Source organism: Chelonoidis abingdonii, chromosome 2, assembly GCF_003597395.2.
Source record: "Chelonoidis abingdonii isolate Lonesome George chromosome 2, CheloAbing_2.0, whole genome shotgun sequence".
In the NCBI taxonomy this organism is placed as follows: Eukaryota; Metazoa; Chordata; order Testudines; family Testudinidae; genus Chelonoidis; species Chelonoidis abingdonii.
In genome coordinates this window covers 198,450,839-198,469,131 of record NC_133770.1, presented here as the reverse complement: position 1 = coordinate 198,469,131, position 18,293 = coordinate 198,450,839, and positions in this window count along the sequence as shown.

The following is an 18,293-nucleotide window of genomic DNA, read 5'->3' as shown; positions in this document are numbered from 1 at the left end:
AACTTCTGCTACTGTTGCAATACCTTGCTAACATTTCATCTTTTTTTTTAAAAAAATCATTCCTATTTAAAATTTTTAAGTAATAGCTAAAAGCTAATAGGCATAATTCAATGAAAAGGCACAGCAGTGATCAGAAGGAAAGCTTCTGGGAAAGCACAAAGGGAGTTTTTTTTTTCCTCTTGAAACTGTGAAATTGACTTACTGACTTAATTCATAAAGTACCAACAGCAAACATTTTCAAAATGCAACTCACAGGGATAATGGAATAAAAAAGATTTGAAAACAGACTTAAAAAAGAAAAGTAGGATATGAGTTGCTCCTAGTGTTATGATTGTATATTTTTATATGCAATTTGCTAGGATATTTTTAAGGACATGAATTCGATCAAGTGAACAGAATAAGGAAAAATATTGGACAGAATAAGAAAAAAGAAATGGAAAAAGACATCTTCTTTCTCTTAAAAGATCACAAATGTATTTTGTTATACTGTTATACAGAAGCAATTCTGTCAGCAAATAATGGGTTCTACATGTCAGCTCCTTAATAAATTGAACTAAAGTTTTTTCTGTTCTATTCTATAGAGGTTCTTTTACCAAGCTCATCATCATATTATATGAGCATCTTCCAGTAGTGCATTAAGCAACATCACTGCACATTTGTCACATTTGTTCCCTCATCCTCTCCCCAGGAAGAGAAGTATGTGCAGTGTCTTGTTTTGGTGAGGTTTGGGTTTTAATGATAGAAACACCCCCCTATGTATTTATGTTCAAGAAAAGCAAGGTCAAATGTGCCTTACACTTGGAGTGGACAATGGTAAGGTTTGTGATGGCCCTTACTTCCTGTGGGATTTCAATCCACCATCTCAGAGTGGTCTCTGAGAAAGTTCCATCTCCTGCACAGACATGTTTTACCCTTAATACAGTGAGTTCCATTGAGCCAGAGGAGGGTAATAGTTGACGGTCTTCATCCCAGAACTTTAGGTGATCTGTTAGACATGGTCTACACTGGGGGATGGAGGGATCGATCTAAGTTATGCAACTTCAGCTACGTAAATAATATAGCTGAAGTTGACGTACTTAGATCTACTTACCATGGTGTCTTCACTGTGGTAAGTCGACTGCTGATGCTCTCCCATCAGCTCCATTTGTGCTTCTCATCCTGGTGGAGTACTGGAGTCAACAGGAGAACTAGACTAGATGCAATAAAACGACCCCTGCTGGATCGATCACTGCCCATCGATCCGGCGGATAATGTAGACAAGCCCTTAGATATCCTGGGTCCAGCCCATAAATTACCTTGAGAATCAGACCTTGAACTTGACTCAATATTTTATAGGGTGTAAGGAGCAGAGAACAGGTGTGATGTGCTCATAGTAGTCTGTGTTGCTGAGGAGATTTTTGTGTACTAGTTAGTTTCCTAAGTGATGAAGGCTTCATGGCCAAGTATATCACACTGATGCAGTCCATCTGAGAAGTAACAAAGGTGTGAATAACTGAGGCCAGGTGATCATCCACCAGGGTGGGATAGAGTCACCTAGCCAACCAGAAATGATATAAAGCATTACTTAAGCATTAGTGAGGATCCCACAAGTACTCCAACTATGGACCAGCCTAACTAAGTGAAGTTTGAACCATTAACCACAGGAGACTGCACCACAGCTGCAATCTTTTCAAAATGCTTTCCCCTGCTCATCAGCATCACCTCTGTCTTGCTGGGATTCAGCTTGAGCCAGCTGCTTTACATCCATGAGCTAAACTCATCCATGCACCAGCCAACTTTGGTGGTGGCAGTATGATCATATGCGGCGAGGAATACATAGAAAATAGATATTTATATAAAGTCCATTCATAGAAAGGATGGGTAAAGAGTTTTATTGGCAATAAGACCCAGTCCTATGCTAGCCTACCAAACTGAATTTTATATATGAATTTGGGTTCAGTCCCCAAAGCATTGTGTGACAGTGCATCATGATACTGGCATCGACCCATTACAATGCTGCCTGAGAAGAGCTCTAAAAAGGAAATTAATTAATATGGAAATTTAGATTTGTCAAATATTGTATTTAGAAGCAAAATCCAATGGTTTTACAACTGTAATTTAGGGCCTGTAAATGTAGCTAGGGCTCATGGATAATCCAATCTTTTTTTTAAAAAAAAGGATCAAAGGTGGGAAATACAAAAGTGTGGTAGGAAAAAGGGCTGACAGCCACAGGAGTTTACCTGGAAAAGGTGAGAGAGATCATTGGGAGCTAGAGAAAGGCTTGAGCATTGAACCAGAGCAAGTGGACAAACTAAATTACAGAGATGCCAATGATTAGCTGTCCTTAAGAGTGATATTTACAGCCCCAAAGAGTGAGATTCAATGCTAAAGACAGAGTGTTAAGTCATTATTTTAAATAGGGACTCCCATTTTTGGTCCTTCGCAGCATCCAGTAGTTCAGATTTTTAATCCAACCAGAATGTTATAGTTTGTTTTAAAACGTGAACTGCTTAATTTGCTTATGAAACACTTACATGTTTTAATTCATACTAAAGTCTAGGACATGTAAGAATTCTATATGCAGTGTAAACCAGTGGATTTTAATAATAATTATTTGCTGGTTGGAACAAAAACCTGGATGGCTGGAGATCCCTGAGGACCAGAGTTAATAACCCATGGTCTAGGTACAAAGTCAGTGGACAGATTAAGAGAAATATTAAAATTACAGGTTTTAATATAAAAAGAGAAAACTGTTTTATCAATACAATCATAGGTTTATTTTGCACATCATCTTGTCATAATTATCATGCTTTTGTAAAACACTTTACGGTGCAAATATTATTTGGTTTGTATATTATTGCTCAGATTATATTTACAGCAACCTAAAATAAAGCAATCAGATTCAGAATAAATGCAGAATGATTCAAAAATAATTAAAATGCAATGAAACAATGCATTAAATGAATGTAAAATAATGTAAATAAATTGAATTTAATTAATTTAAAGCTAAGAAACCCTAGATAAAGGATTCGGATTCCCATTTCTTTTAATATCTAATTTGATTTAACATTTTATTCACATGCTTTGTTATATTGCCATGTGGCTCCTTTTGCTGTTTTTATAACTTCTTTTGATGGCTCAGCTTGAAACATGGCTCAGGATTTGCCAGCTTTACTTGGGTTATAGAGGATGGTGTCCCATCCAGACTAAGGTTTGGTCTGAATGGTGTCTTAATCTTTCAAACAAGACTGAACACATTCTCTTCTCCTATAATTTGAATGGAGTAAAACTAAGAGAAGCCTGGTAACCCTGGACAGTAAATGAGAACTTGAGAAGACCACTGGGGCTTTTGAAATTGCTAAGATATACAGTGTCTAGCCTTTACTGCAAAGTAGTGTTATCTGTGTCAGTTTGTAGTGTTGCCTCATCCCATACACCCTGGGGGACATCTGATTTCTGCATCAACTGGTTAATCGACAATCTCCTCTTGCAGATTCCCTATCTCAGGTCGAGAGAGATTGAACATATGCTGGTATCTGCCAACAAAGTGCTCAATCTATTCAAAAGTGCAGTTTCCCCGAATGTCAAAGTTCACAAGTGCTGCCATCATTAATATTTCATCATTCAAAGGTAGTTTCTCACAAGCATACTTGGGTATGCTAATTTTTAGAACTTCCATTTTGCAAGAGGATTAATATCCGCTTGCTCTTCCAACTTCTGTACAACCTGTTAGTGACCAAACCTAAAAAACGCTGTTTGCTGTCTCTTTCGGCCCCTTAGTAAAAAATATTTTAAATCTTTATATATTTACTGAAAAGGAGTGAGATGAGCTTAGGAATGTGTGTGAGAGTGAGATAGCTTGCTCATGAATGAGTCTCACACCCAATAAGTGAGACTTGATATGTCTGCAAATATCATGGAATCTAAGGATTCTGAGGCAGACACCATATATATTATTCAACTTTGTGCACTTCCTTAGTGACTCATGATACACTCACTTATTTCTGTGTACTGCACATAAACCCTAGTTAGATGTTAAATGACCAGCTTTTTATGTACCAAAGATGTTGTTCTAAAATGATGTAATCCGCTTGGCTGCTCCTGGCAGCTCCTTTGTCCTTGTTCAGCTGGCTACTGTAAACTCTCAGATTTGCTCAAGTCAAATCTATTCCAAGATATTGCTACTTGCTGAATCACATTTGTCTCTCAGAAGTATTTAAAAAAGATAAAGAACATTACTTTGATGCTTTTCTGTTCTATTGTGCTATAATTCACTTAACTATTATAAACGGCAGCTTTCTGGGAGGAGCACTCTCCAATGATTCTGACATTTTCATTTCACCATGAGTTATTATACTACACCTAATACTGAACACATCCTCCATCTGTGCCTTTTCTGTATTAAAAATACCCAGCTTCACAGAGACGTCACGTAAAACTGCCTTAAAAATGAATATTTCTTCCATTTACTGGTGCTTAAGCTGGGTTATTTTACTTGACTTAGCAAATCATTTTTGCTGCCTTCTTCCTCACCTCCTTTTTGATTTATGTAAATTCATCTAATAGGCTCTGCTCTTGGTCCATTTTTAAGAGATTTTCTTATGGTCAGCAGGGGCTACTATTAATAATTTTTGAGTTGCTTTTCTCCTTAAATGAACCTGCAGGCTTCTGTCAGATATAGGGGAACTGGAGAAGATGGATCATTTGGTTTGTATGGGATAGTATCTGTTGATACCCCAGATAATGATACTTCTGTTACCTCCAAGTTAAAATGCAGCTGTGTGAATAACTGTGGTTCACTAGTGGTTCAGATGAATTTTTTTTGGGGGGGGGGTGAGGAGAGGAATGAGTTTGAGTCAAACCAAAATCAACATTTTTCAGAATTTTTGGTGAATTGGAAATGTTTTGTCTTGGGCTGAAGAAAATGTTGTTTCCAAATTTATTTTAAAAAAAAGAAAAGAAAAGAAAATGAAGGGCTAGATTCACAAAACAGTGAAAGGAAGCGGAGGAGGAGAAGTTGGTTGTGCCTTATAATCTGTAGCCCAGATACTAGAGCACTCAGCTGGAAAGGGGGACACCTGGGTTTCAATCCCTCTCCAGAGCACAGATTAAAAGCTGAGTCCACCCCATCCCTGGTGAGCATCTAATCCCTGGGCTAAAGGTTATAAGCGGAGGAGATCACCACCACCCTTGTGAATCTAGCCCTCCCACTAAAAAAAAAAAAATGGACACAACTATTCAGTTAATTTGCGTTAGACCCAAAACTATTCACGTGTTAATCAAAATTGCATTTTTTGGCAAATAAAATATTTGTACAAAAAGTTTTGCCTGACTCTAGTGTATTCACACACTTGGTACATTAGAACAGGACACATTTTGGATAGTTAGATCAGGGTCATTGGGATAATATTTAGGCCCTGAGTATTATTTTTTCTTTTATACTTTCTTAGTTTGCAGTTTTTCCTCCTCTGCTATGCCTTTTTTGAGGAAGGTGACCAAAATTGTATCAAAGGTAAACATGTACCATCAGTTTATGTAATGGCAGACTATTTTTTATAATGTTTTCTCAATACATTCTTTTCCTCCTGTATATGTGTTCAAAAGAATCACTTCTAACACTAAACAAACAAGGAAGTTCCACTATAGGAATTTCCAGGAACAAGGAAAGCTAAAAGCTACTGCTTCCTGCTGCTTTACTGCAGAGGTTATGTCTAGAATCTTATCCAGAGCCCTGCCTGCCTATCCACTGGTTAAAGTTTTGAAGAAACAAGGCCCAGGTTATCATAACTCCCTTCTCTAATCAATCCCAGAAAGTTTTCATCTGTGGTCTCTCCTCCCACCCCCCATCTCTACTATATTACAACAGAGAATATATAAAGCCATTCCCTGTTGCTGCCAGGTCACAGGTCCTTGCAAGTGATCACTTGAGAAATCTAAGGACTTGGATCCTGGTAAAAACAACAAGTTTGGTTATTTTGCTTTTTTTTGTGAGTGGCAGAGAACGTCCAAAATGATGCAGCTACCACATCACAGAAAATGAGTCAATGTGGCGTCTGCCAACCTTCCTTAATGACTAACTAAACCCAGATTTTTATGTACCATAAAAGGTACGTCAGAATATTCACATCCATCCAGATAGCAATCTCCAGATTCTGATGGAATTTTTTTTTTCGGACTAGCAAAAAGTTTTATATGGAAAACCAAATGCTCAACAGAAGCTCTCCAGCCTTGAAAATAGACGCACTGAGTGCTCTTAATTTACTCTTAAATAGGTGTATTAGGATTAGTGCATGATCAGGGATAGAGTTATAGCAGTGCAATCAAGTTCTTTTTTATTACTCCACAACATTTTATTTCCAAGTTCTTACATTTAAAATAAATTTCCTAATAACAAGCATTCAAGTAGCTGAGTTAGGCTGTGAAGGATTTTTGGAGCAGCAGTTGCAAAACATGAATTCTGAGTCCAATCTCGTGGCCATGGAATTACAGAATCCCTGGGGCCTTTGATAGAAAAAGCAGCAGCACTGATTTTGGAAACAGTGATGGAGAAGACAGAATAAGGAACTGAACAAGCCTACAGAACTGAGAAGGGCAGGGGAAAATAATCTCAAATACATTTTCAGATCAAGATGCGAGTGGGGGGCATGAGACTGGCAGCACTATAAGGAGTATGTCCTCCCATTAGTGACCAGAAGTGATCATTAAAAGCCTAGTCATGGTTCTGAAGTCACCACTGCTGATTTCCTCCATTCCTCCTCTCTGCCCCTGGCACACAGCATGTAAACAAATCCAGAAAGAGGAGAACCAGAAGTGCTGCCGCTGTGCAAAGTAAATGAAGTCAAGAGGATATTGATGGGATATTTAAAACACTGAAATCCAAATGGTAATGAAACTTCATCTGTCCCCATCCATTAGCTATATTGCTCAAGGCAGCAAGCAAGCTGTTAGCCTGCTCCTCATTTTACCTTGCCCAATTTAGCTTTGGTTTTGCTTTCTTCTATATCTGAGTTGTGAGTAACAATTTAAAATATAAATGTGTTGCTTTGCGGCAATCAGGAAGCTGGCATCTCACCATGTGCCAGATGCTAATGTGTTTAGCTGTTACTTGGTTTACAGCACTGTGTGTGGAGGCCGCAGGAGTCCAGCTTCTCTCACTCTCTCTCTCTGCCCCTCTCCTTCATATGTCAGCACTCTAATAGCCTTTAGCACTATGTAAAAGTACAGCCTACGGAGAGGCTGCCATCTATAACATCTAAGTTCTCATCAGTGGCTGGTCTTTGTGGTTGCACAGGAATTTCTTTTAATGGAGACATGGTGCATGAACTGATTTGAATTTAATTCAAATGGGAGGTTCCTTCTGTTCATCACTCGGGCCTGGTATACACTACGGGGTTGGGTCAAATTTAGCCGCGTTAGGTCGATTTAACCACACAACCAACCCCGTTCCATTGACCTAAAGGGCTCTTAAAATTGACTTCTGTACTCCTTCTCAGCTAGGGAGCAGTGCTAAAATTGACTTTGCTGGATTGAATTTGGGGTAGTGAGGATGCAAATTGATGGTATTGGCCTCCAGGAGCTATCCCAGAGTGCTCCATTGTGACAGCTCTGGACAGCACATTGAATTCTGATGCTCTAGCCAGCTATACAGGAAAAGCTCTGGGAACTTTTGAATTTCATTTTCTGTTTGGTCAGTGTAGCAAACTCAGTAGCACAGGTGACCATGCAGTCCCCCAGAATCATAGAGCATAGAATGTTTCAACGCTCCCCCTATCATCTCTATTCCTGAGGTTATTGCAGATTAGAAGGTGAAAAAAACGCACTTACAATGACATGTTTTCCGAGCTTATGCAGTCCTCCCGCATTGATAGGGCATAGCTTAATGCATGGAGGCATTCAGTGGCAGAGGCCAGGAAAAGACATGATGAAGCGTCTGTGGGGGGAAGCAAATGGACATGATGATGAAGCATCTGTTGGAGCTGTAGGAAAGCCAACAAGAGCACAGACCCTCGCTGTATCCATTGTATAACTGCCTACCCTCATCCCCATGTTTCATAGCCTCCTCACCCAGACGCCCAAGAACGTGGGGTGGGGGAGGCAGAAGGAGGAGGGAGAGAGACTCCAGGTACCCAGCCACTCCACTGCAGAGGATGGCCAAAGCAACAGAAGGCTGTCATTCAAAAAATTTGATTTTTAGTGTGACTACAATAAGCAATGTGGCCTTGTCCTTCCCTCCTCCCCCACCCGGGCTACCTTTTCTGTTATCTTTTCTTTTAATTAATAAAGAAAGAATGTATGGTTTCACAATAATAGTTACTTTATTTCGAAGGGGGGGAGGTTGGTTGGCTTACAGGGACTTAAAATCAACAAAGGGGGTGGGTTTGCATTGTGAAAGTAGAATGAATTATATTGTAAAAATAAGAATGGATTAAAGAAATGTTGTATGTACCTTTAAGCAGAAATAAGAAATGTTGAAATATAGGCATAAACAAGGGTGCTAATGGCGAAACATTAACAGAAGATCGGTAATAGTTAGTAAGGAAATAAAATATCCATGGCTAGCCCCGGTAAACTTATCAGATTCTGCTTCCTTTGTTATCTTGCTAAGTGCTCCCCACCTTTTATCTGTATAAATAAGATAGTTTGTGTCTTGTATGGTGCTCACATTATCTGGGTGTATTAGCAGAGCGCTGTGCTAATAAAACAGAGTGGTCTCACAAACTGTGAGTCCTGAGTCTAACTTTGACAGCATCAAGGAGAAACACACACAATTGTCACACTGAAGCCTAGCCAGTCATGAAACTGGTTTTCAAAGCCTCTCTGATGTGCAGCGTGCCTTGTTGTGCTCTAATTGCTCTGGTGTCTGGCGCAAAACAATTGTCTGCCGTTGCTTTCATGGTGGGAGAGGCGACTGACAAAATGTACCCCAAACCACCCATGACAATGTTTTTTATCCTATCAGGCATTGGGAGCTTAACCCAGAATTTCAATGGGTGGCAGAGACTGTGGGAACTGTGGGATAGCTACCCACAATGCACCACTCCGTAAATCGATGCTAGGCAAGGTAATGAGGATGCACTCTGCCAACTTAATGTGCTTCGTGTGGACATATGCAATCGACTGTATAAAATCAATTTCTAAAAATCGACTTCTATAAAATCGACCTAATTTCGTAGTGTAGACATACCCTAGGTCAGTAGGTTTTATAACTCACCATTGTAAGCATGTTGAAAACAACTGTCTGAAACCAAACAGAAAGCAACAAACAAAAGAAAAGAAAAATCTCTCTCACACAGGCGGCCTTCCACTGCCTACACACAAACTCATACAGAATCTGGTTACATAAGCAATCCTCAGGTGTCAGCAATATATTTTTAGAAGAAAATTAAGGCAACTACATTTTGAGAGACACAATTTTTATATTACAAAGCAGCTAGAATCTTTAACTGTGATTGGTGTCCCATTGGGCCAGGCACTGGGCAAACACGCAATGAGACCATCACTAACTTGAAAAAGCTTAAATAGACAAAAAGAGGGAGAAGAAGGAAAGGAACCGAGAGGCAGTGTGACTTGTCCAAAGTCACTTTGCCTCTACATTAAGTGCTCCTTTGGATTCATTTGACAAGATCCCAATCTATCTTTGTGGCTATCTTTTTTACCTGCACACCGTAAAGCTAAAGTTTCTTGGCTGTTTTTGACCCTCTATCACACTTATGCTGTTGATGAGAGAATTGCTTCCAGGTTGGCTGGGAGCCAGCAGCCAAGCATCTGCAGAAAGCCCAAGAGCTATTGAATGTAAGTGATAAAAAGTTAAAACATAATAGTAATTATATTAATTATAATATATACCCCCTCAAATTAAAAAAGTTACTACTTACCAAACATTTGATATATACATGGAATGTTTAATGGCCTGCAATGGTATAAGTATGATGTATCTACTATAATTTGTTATCATTAGTAAAAGTACACTGCCTTCATAGATTGGAGTTTTGTCTGACTTTAGTGAGGAAAGAAAGATGTATGCCTTATGATTTCACCACTGCAGTTTATGGGACATCTGACTTTTTGCCTCATCACTCGTAATGAGATGCTTTTATTTCTTGACCTTTACAGTCTTAAAGCAAAAGGATTTTCATAATCCCACTGAGCCCAAAACTTTACTTTCCTCCATAGAACCAGACTCGGCAACAGCAGAGGAAAGTGCCATTTTTCTTCTTGAGCTAAAAGGCTTTAGAATACGGGGAAGACATTCTAGTATTGTATGTGTAAGCTGATGCAGTTTCCACCCTGCTCCCAAAACAGTTCACTCCCACTGAGTCTTGTACATGCACTGGGATTTTTCTACTCGAACAACAACAAAACTAAACCTCAGCTCATCTTCCTCCTGAGCTTTGCTGCCTCTAAGGTTTTTCCCTGAAGGATTCCTATGCCCCTGGATTCTTCTCTATCAGAGAGAGGCTCAAATACTTTTATGCTCCTGAACTGGAACTAATAAGACGCACCTAGACTGGCCCTGAGGGTGCATCAGCAGAATAACTGCATCTCTGTACAATCAGATCACCTGACACCCTGTCAAAATAGCATGTTAACAGCCATAAGGTCAGAAAGGATAATAAAGTTAGTGTTTGGCATTTACTTTTCCTGCCCAGCTTGAAAAGGTTTCTGTTTCCATTGTACCCATCCAATTTTCCTTGGGTCTAATTCTCCCATCTTTTACTCCATTGCAAATCCTGAGTAACTCCAAATCTACACAGTGGAGTTTTTAGGGTTTACACTGGAGTAAATGATGGCAGCATTTGACTCTTTGAATGGAAAATCTTCTTTTTCATTCATTATAAGCTGGGATCAAAAGTAATGCCATTAGCCCAAAGGTATGGTCTCAGCTGAAGCTGATCATGAACACATTATATATACTGGGGAGGAAGAAAAGGGAGACAATGCTACAGTGGTTCCAAACAGGATGTAATTATCAAGGAGCCCTGAGTAAATGTAGCCTGCATTACATTTGTAAAAAAAAGTTATTGATTATCTATCCTGACTGACTGTTTTCTTTGCATACAGATAAGAAAAAAGGGATAAAGAATCAATAGAATGTAGGTGACATCCATATGAAATTATTTTTCTTCTAGCATTTTGACTTAGCAAGCCCTACAAAGGCTCTAGAGAAAAAAATGTACATTTAATATACTGTAAACTAAAATTCTCCATTAAACTCCTTCCCAATACTCTACAACCTACATATTTCTAGAGCAGGTAAATTCTCACAAACCTAGTTTATTGACAATACATTATCCTCTAAAGAAAACAGCTGGATATGTGGCTAGTCCCGAACAGATTCAGGCCAAGAATAATGTTGGTGAAAATGCAATTAGTCCCCAGGTGAAACGTTGGTCTGTATCATTCTAATCAGCATCTGATGGTTATTCCATCCCATGAAATTCACCTTCAGAAGTTGCCCTTAAAAAGTTTCTTGTTTTGCATTATTTAACTATTACTCTGATTCTGTAGTAAACTCATGGGTTCTAGAGAAGTCATTGAAGAACTGGGGCTTGGATAACATTAATTCTCTATTTCCAGAATTCTTTATGCTCTCCGAGATTTTCTGCCCCTTGAATGTGTGCACTACAGTAGAGTCTTTAATTACATGATCACATACAATTTTTTCAAAGGCCCCTCCTTCCCTAAATGCACAGGAAGGACCAATAAGGTGGCAGAATTAAGGTTGCAACTGGCATCCCTGAATTTTTTTGAGTACTTGACGTTTGCAACTTAAATAAAAAACTTTGTATTTAATATATTCTCTAATTTCAATTTGCTCAGCAAACACTCAGTCTGAGCTGAATAGTTTTTTCCATGATGTACTTGACAATGTTAGTATTTTTTCCCCTTAATTGTCTCAGCATTTACAAATACAATTTTTTTTTAATATATTTTTAATCAGCTACAGAGCTACTAAAACTGTAACTCCACCTGGTTCATACACAGCACTTTATCACTCTTCTCATTTAAAAACACCTTGGGATGACTTACAAAAAATATCTAGAGACAGCAACTATTAAAGGGAAAAAAATGAAAATTTAACAATTGAGACTTCTTTCAGAGAGAGGCCCCGAAAAAGAGGAAAGGTTGCAAGTATTTTACAAGAAGTTTGATAGAAATTCTGCACCAAGTTGTTATCCACAATTTCTGCAGCAGGTTAATGCTTGATTTTACATTTTAGTTTCTGCAACAGTGCAGAATGAATCAAAGACTCTTTTAAACAGAGCTTTATGGATTAGAATTAATACAATCTGCAGCATTGTGTTACTTGCTTTAGCATTTAATTCAGCAACAAAACTGGTCATAGTTTTGTTAATGTATTCACCCTGCCATGGGAATTTCAATGAATAGAAAAATTCAGCCTGGACCACACTTAATTACACTGCAGCACTCATCTGTTAGGGCCTGGAAAACCAAAGGGTTTCAGAGCTAGGGGAGGGAACTGGAGAGTTTGTGGGGCACAAGATTAGTAGCTGTTTGGTCTTTTTTCATCGCTGGAGTGGGAAAGTAATCTGGTAATCAGGTACAATGGTACAGTATGTCATTATGGGAATGAAGGCCAAATAAATAGGTAACCTAAACAGCAGGTGGGAGTGGGGCGAAATATAGCATTGTTACAAGAGACAATTCTGCAGCTCAAATTAAGGACCTGGGATCAGGGGGAATTAGGGATTTTATGTGGAAGGAGAAATAAGTATTTCCTCCTGATTCTTATTGTTTATACCCCAACTCTTTGCTGAGGAGTAGCAGTCCTGGCCGCTTTCCCATGTCATAAAGCTTGTCATATCTGTTAACAAAACAACTGAGGATAAGCTATACCACTCAAAAGGGATCCAGATTTAGAGATAGTGTTTTACTCTCTCCAACCTGCGAAAGACAAAGAAAAAAAAATCTGATTTTGTTGGCGTTTAGAAAGAGACAAATCATCATTACATCTCAGATTCAAAATACTGTATAAAGCAAATGGAGTTAAAAAATACAATGCTCTTTCTTCCTTGTTCCTGCAACCCACTTCTTTCCCTTTTCTCTTCCTATTCTTTTATTTCTTATGGTATTTTTGCTTTGGTTCTATTTACGCCATTTCATGAAACAAGAACCAGAGGACAGTCAGTGGCACCAAAAGGCAACAACTGTAAAGCTGATACAAGCAAATGATTTATTTTACTCCACGTCTAAATTTTAACGAACATTTGAGCTCAATGCCACAGGACATGTTTGAGGTGATGAAGATTCTAAAAGGATCAGTTATTTCTACAGATAATAGAAGAAATGTGTCCCTGTGCAGAAAACCACCACATGACTTATATATCATTTAAGTCCTACTTAAACACTATTTTACATATTTAAGTGGGACAGTGGGCTTACCTGTTTTTCCAAGACATTTCTTTTTCATCCGTTCTCTCTCTCATGTCTTTTTACACTCAGTGTTCTTTCTGTATCTTTTCTGTTCTTTCTTCCTCCTCCATCTCAATTCATTGTTTGTCCTCTCTCCCCTCAATGTCTACCTACCCTTTATCCTATTTCTTTCTATTTTGCTTCCTTCTCCCCACCCTGGTCTTCTTGGAGTGGAAGTTGTATACTGGAGCATGCTTACTTTCCAACCATGGATGACACGTGTTTTTGAAGAGGAACCAGGTGACTGAATGTCACCAACCATCTAAATATTAATAATTAGAGAAACCTGGGTTTCTTTTCCTCCCTCTGTTCTTGGAATATATGGTCCCCTCTCCCTCCCTCCCCCCTTCCGGCATCTTCCTTGTAGGTGGAGGTTTCTATCATGATTGCATTCCCTCTTCCCATTCCTACAAGCATCTCAAGGATGGGAAGGAACATAACTGTACCTCTTCCCTTGTCACTGGTGCTTTCTTTCTTTCATAGGGTAAAAACAAGGTTGGCACACAGCTGGTGCTTCTCCTTTCTCTCTTATCAGCCATTCCTTTCCACAGCATGGTAGATGAGTGTATCAATCTACCTGTTTTACCAGCTCTTCCTGCTGACACACTGAAGATGCTAAGAGCACAGTAAATAAAGCTGTCTCCTTACAGCCTCGTGCATTCAACAGCTGAAGGAAATTTCTACAGTTGTGACTGTTTCTATAGCCATAAAAATCAAGGAACTCACAGAGCATTGATTGTCACTGGTGAATTCCATTCCACATTTTCTAAGCTACCCCATCATGTCCCCACTACACATTCCATCGGTGAGCCAAATCCATGGGAAACATTTTTTCTCCTGATTCAGAAATTAAGATAATAGATGAGGTTTTGTTCTGGATAATGATACTGTTATAATGCATGTGTTGTAATGAGACATATATATTCTTTCTCAGCAAAACATCCCAGCAACAGCTCTTGGGCCTGAGACTGCTTATGATGAAACCAATGAGTTTTCCCATCAACTTTAGAGGGAATCAGGCCCTTGTTCCTGCCTAAAAACTAACTAGAGTAGCACTGTCAAAAAACAACCCTAATTAAGATAGGCAAGAGATACAAAATGGTCTTCAAAGGGCAAATTTACCTCCATGTAATCCATTTCATAGGATCCTTTTAAGGTTCACAGAATCATAGAATAACAAGATTGGAAGGGACCTCGGAAGGTCATCTAGTCCAACCCCCTGCACAAAGCAGGACCAATTCCCAACTAAATCATCCTAGCCAGGGCTTTGTCAAGCCTGATATTAAAAACCTCTAAGGAAGGAGATTCCACCACCTCCCTAGGTAACCCATTCCAGTGCTTCACCACCCTCCTAGGGAAAAAGTTTTTCCTAATATCAAACCTAAACCTTCCCCACTGCAACTTGAGACCATGACTCCTTGTTCTGCCATCAGCTACCACTGAGAGCAGTCTAGATCCATCCTCTTTGGAACCCCCTTTCAAGTAGTTGAAAGCAGCTATCAAATCCTCCCTCATTCTTCTCTTCTGCAGACTAAACAATCCCAGTTCCCTCAGCCTCTCCTCATAAGTCATGTGTTCCAGCCCCCTAATCATGTTTTCCGTTGCCTCCGCTGGACTTTTCCAATTTTTCCACATCTTCTGTAGTGTGGGGCCCAAAACTGGACACAGTGCCCATTATGAGGCTCACCCAATGTTGAATAGAGGGCAATGATCACAATCCCTGATCTGCTTGCAATGCCCTACGTATATAGCCAAAATGCCATTAGTCTTTCTTGGCAACAAAGAGCACACTGTTTGACTCAGTATCCAGCTTCTCGTCCACTGTAACCCCTAGGTCTTTTTTGCAGAACGTGCTTCCTAGTAATTTTGGTCCCTAGGTGTAACAGTGCATCGGAATTCTTTCCGTCCTAAGTGGCAGGACTCTGCACTTGTCATTGTGAAGCTACATCAGGTTTCTTCAGTCTAATTCCTATTTTGTCTAGATCCCGTCTGTATTCCGACTCCCTCTAGCGTATCTACCACTCCTCCCAGTTTAGTGTCATCTGCAAACTTGCTGAGGGTGCAGTCCATGCCATCCTCCAGATCGTTAATGAAGGTTCATAATGTGAGTCAACTGCTTAATCCAATTCACAACTAGGACAGCACAAATGAATTTTCCTGGCCAATGTACCTGTGACGAAGCTGGTGTGATGCATTTCAATAGTGAATGCAGGCCCCTTCTTACCACAGTTGTGCAATTCTTTGAAATCACCTCACTGTTAACATTCAAGGTCCTAGGAATACACTTCTGTAGTCATCTGCCAGATTCTGTGTCTAATTTTAATCATTCAGCCCAGAAAGCTGTCTTCAAAATGTCAGAAGTATACATTTAAATGCAAATTAATTAGTTTTAAAAAGGCTTTGTTCCAGTGAAGCAATAAAGGGAATATTTGTTAAAGATTAAAAGACAACTGAACAGCAGGTGGTCAAAATATTGATCATCCTATTTGTTGATAGATTAAGAACTATTAAATAATTACTTCTACTGCATCCTAGTTATGCAAACACTTTTTTAGGCTGTATGATAAATTGATCCTAAATGGATACCTGATGAAAGACTTAGGAACACAATCAATTTACTGTAGTTAAAAGTATGTGGGATTGCTTTAAAATAGCCTTCAGTTCATTAATACTTCTCTCAGAGTTGATTGCAATAAAACCCTAGTCTTAGCATACTCTTAAGATTCACACGCATGGCAACAATCTATTTGTTACGTAATTACATAAAGTGCCATCTACTGGCACACACAAGGGACTCCCAGGAAATCTTGTGTCTCTGTACAGGAATGTGAGAGTGGATAGGGACCATTCTAGCTTCCTAATGTTGCCTGCAAATGTACAATACCTTCTACTATGTGAACTAGTTTAGGGGTGGGACTCTTATCTAGCATGAGTTGTACTGTCAAGAAGTATTAACTATTTTAAAGAGTTAATATTTAGCTGGATTTTTTCCCCAAAGATATGACAACTGCAGCCCTCTATTTTCAATGCAATCAGTATCCAGGAAGCATGTCAGCAAGTAAAATTTATAAAGGTTTTAATTGTCACTACCTATTAGCCTTGGGATAATATTGCAAACCAACTGTGAACTGAACATTTTTTTTGAGTTATTGCCCTTTTTATGTGCACGTCACACAAATATTCTATCAAACACCTGTGCTGGCAGGAATGGGAACAGAAAAAAGAATTTTGAGCCTGGTTGGAGAATATTTCCAGAAGGCAAGTTTGGAACTTGCAAATGCAAGTTTTTACAAAAGGAAGCTGATCTGAAGAGTCACATTCATGCAATCAGGCAATGAAAACTTAACATGTGACATTGTCAGTCTAATCAAAACTAATCACATAGCTCAAATTTTGAATATGCACAATGAATTGTAAACTATCTACAAATCAGAGGGTTTTAAAATTTTTGAACTTCAAAGCCCCATAGGCACATTTGAAAGTCTCCCACCAAGAATTATCTGCAAGCAGTAAATGTAAGAAAATCACTACAGACAGTTTGCTCACCAAAGATTAATTTCACTTGGTGTTTAATTTTTTTAATAATTATTTGCATAGCAGTAGTTATTACAGACTGTTGCCTACAATATATTGCATCTAGGCAATCATTATTGCTGTCAGTTCTTCTCTTCAGTATCTGGGAAAACCAAGTTATCTTAAATATTAAATTGGATTAATCAGTAGGCACCATTTTAAGCACCTAAAAAAAAATCCAGCTCTGATTATTTTAAGTAGCTGAAACCATGAAGGACTGTTATTAATCAACTGATATAGATAATGCATAGTCCCAACCCAATCCCAATATACCAGTATACCATAGATCATGGGGGATAGCTAATGGTTTTATGTAACCCTTCTGCCCGTCAGAGTCAGCAGCAACAATGGCTGGGTTTAGTATCTAGGGGTTCCTTTTCAATAACACAACGCAAAACCAGCTCGAGCCCCCACCCAGTGACCTGGGACAATTACTTACCACCCCCCCAGGTGCCTCTAAGAGGCAATATTTCCCCTCTCGCAAGCACAGAGTCTGAGTGTAGCAAAAGTCTTTTAATAAGGGAGAGAAACAATGAGGCATTATGTGGGGAAACACCACAAACAGGATTCATAACACAAACCATGAGCAAAAGATCCACCCCCAAGTAAGTTTGGCAGTGTCCTTTTCCCCTCATGGTCTTAAGTCCAGCAACCAAACAGTCACCTCACCCACTGTTTCTGCCCTTGGTCAGCACAGGTCCAGAGTGGTTCTTGAGTCCAGCCACCCAACAGTCACCCCACCCCACAATTTCTGTCCTGGGTCACTGCAGTGGGGGCGCACTCAGAACCACTAACCCAGAGTAGGTCTAACGCTTAGACCTAGGAATCAGTGATTTCAGCTCTGTAGCACGTAAAAAGACTCCCAACAGAGTGAAAATTAGCTCTGTTATTACACCATGGAGAGGTCAAAGTGGTGTTTAGAGCCCTGGGGGTGGGGGCCACACTACCAGATACACATACCTGTCCCCAGCTTCTCTCCATTGGGCTTTGGAACTCATGTTCCTTGCCTAGCGAGTGCTACTTAGTTGAGGCCAAGTCCCTCCGTCATAAAATGCCAAGTACAGTTCTACTGTCCTTGATTCACATAACCAGGATAACAACACTTATCACTCCTGCCCCAATAATAAAGAGACCGGGGATCCCACAGCAGCCAAAGTGACCATTTGGGCAAGCAGTCCATCACGCTAGGCAAGGTGGGTGTGCCTATGCAACCGAGATCAGCCCCTGAAGCCCTTCTCTACAGCTCACCACTAGATGTCAGGGTAGAGCTCATTCTGACTCTGCTTACATCTATATTGCTGCTTACT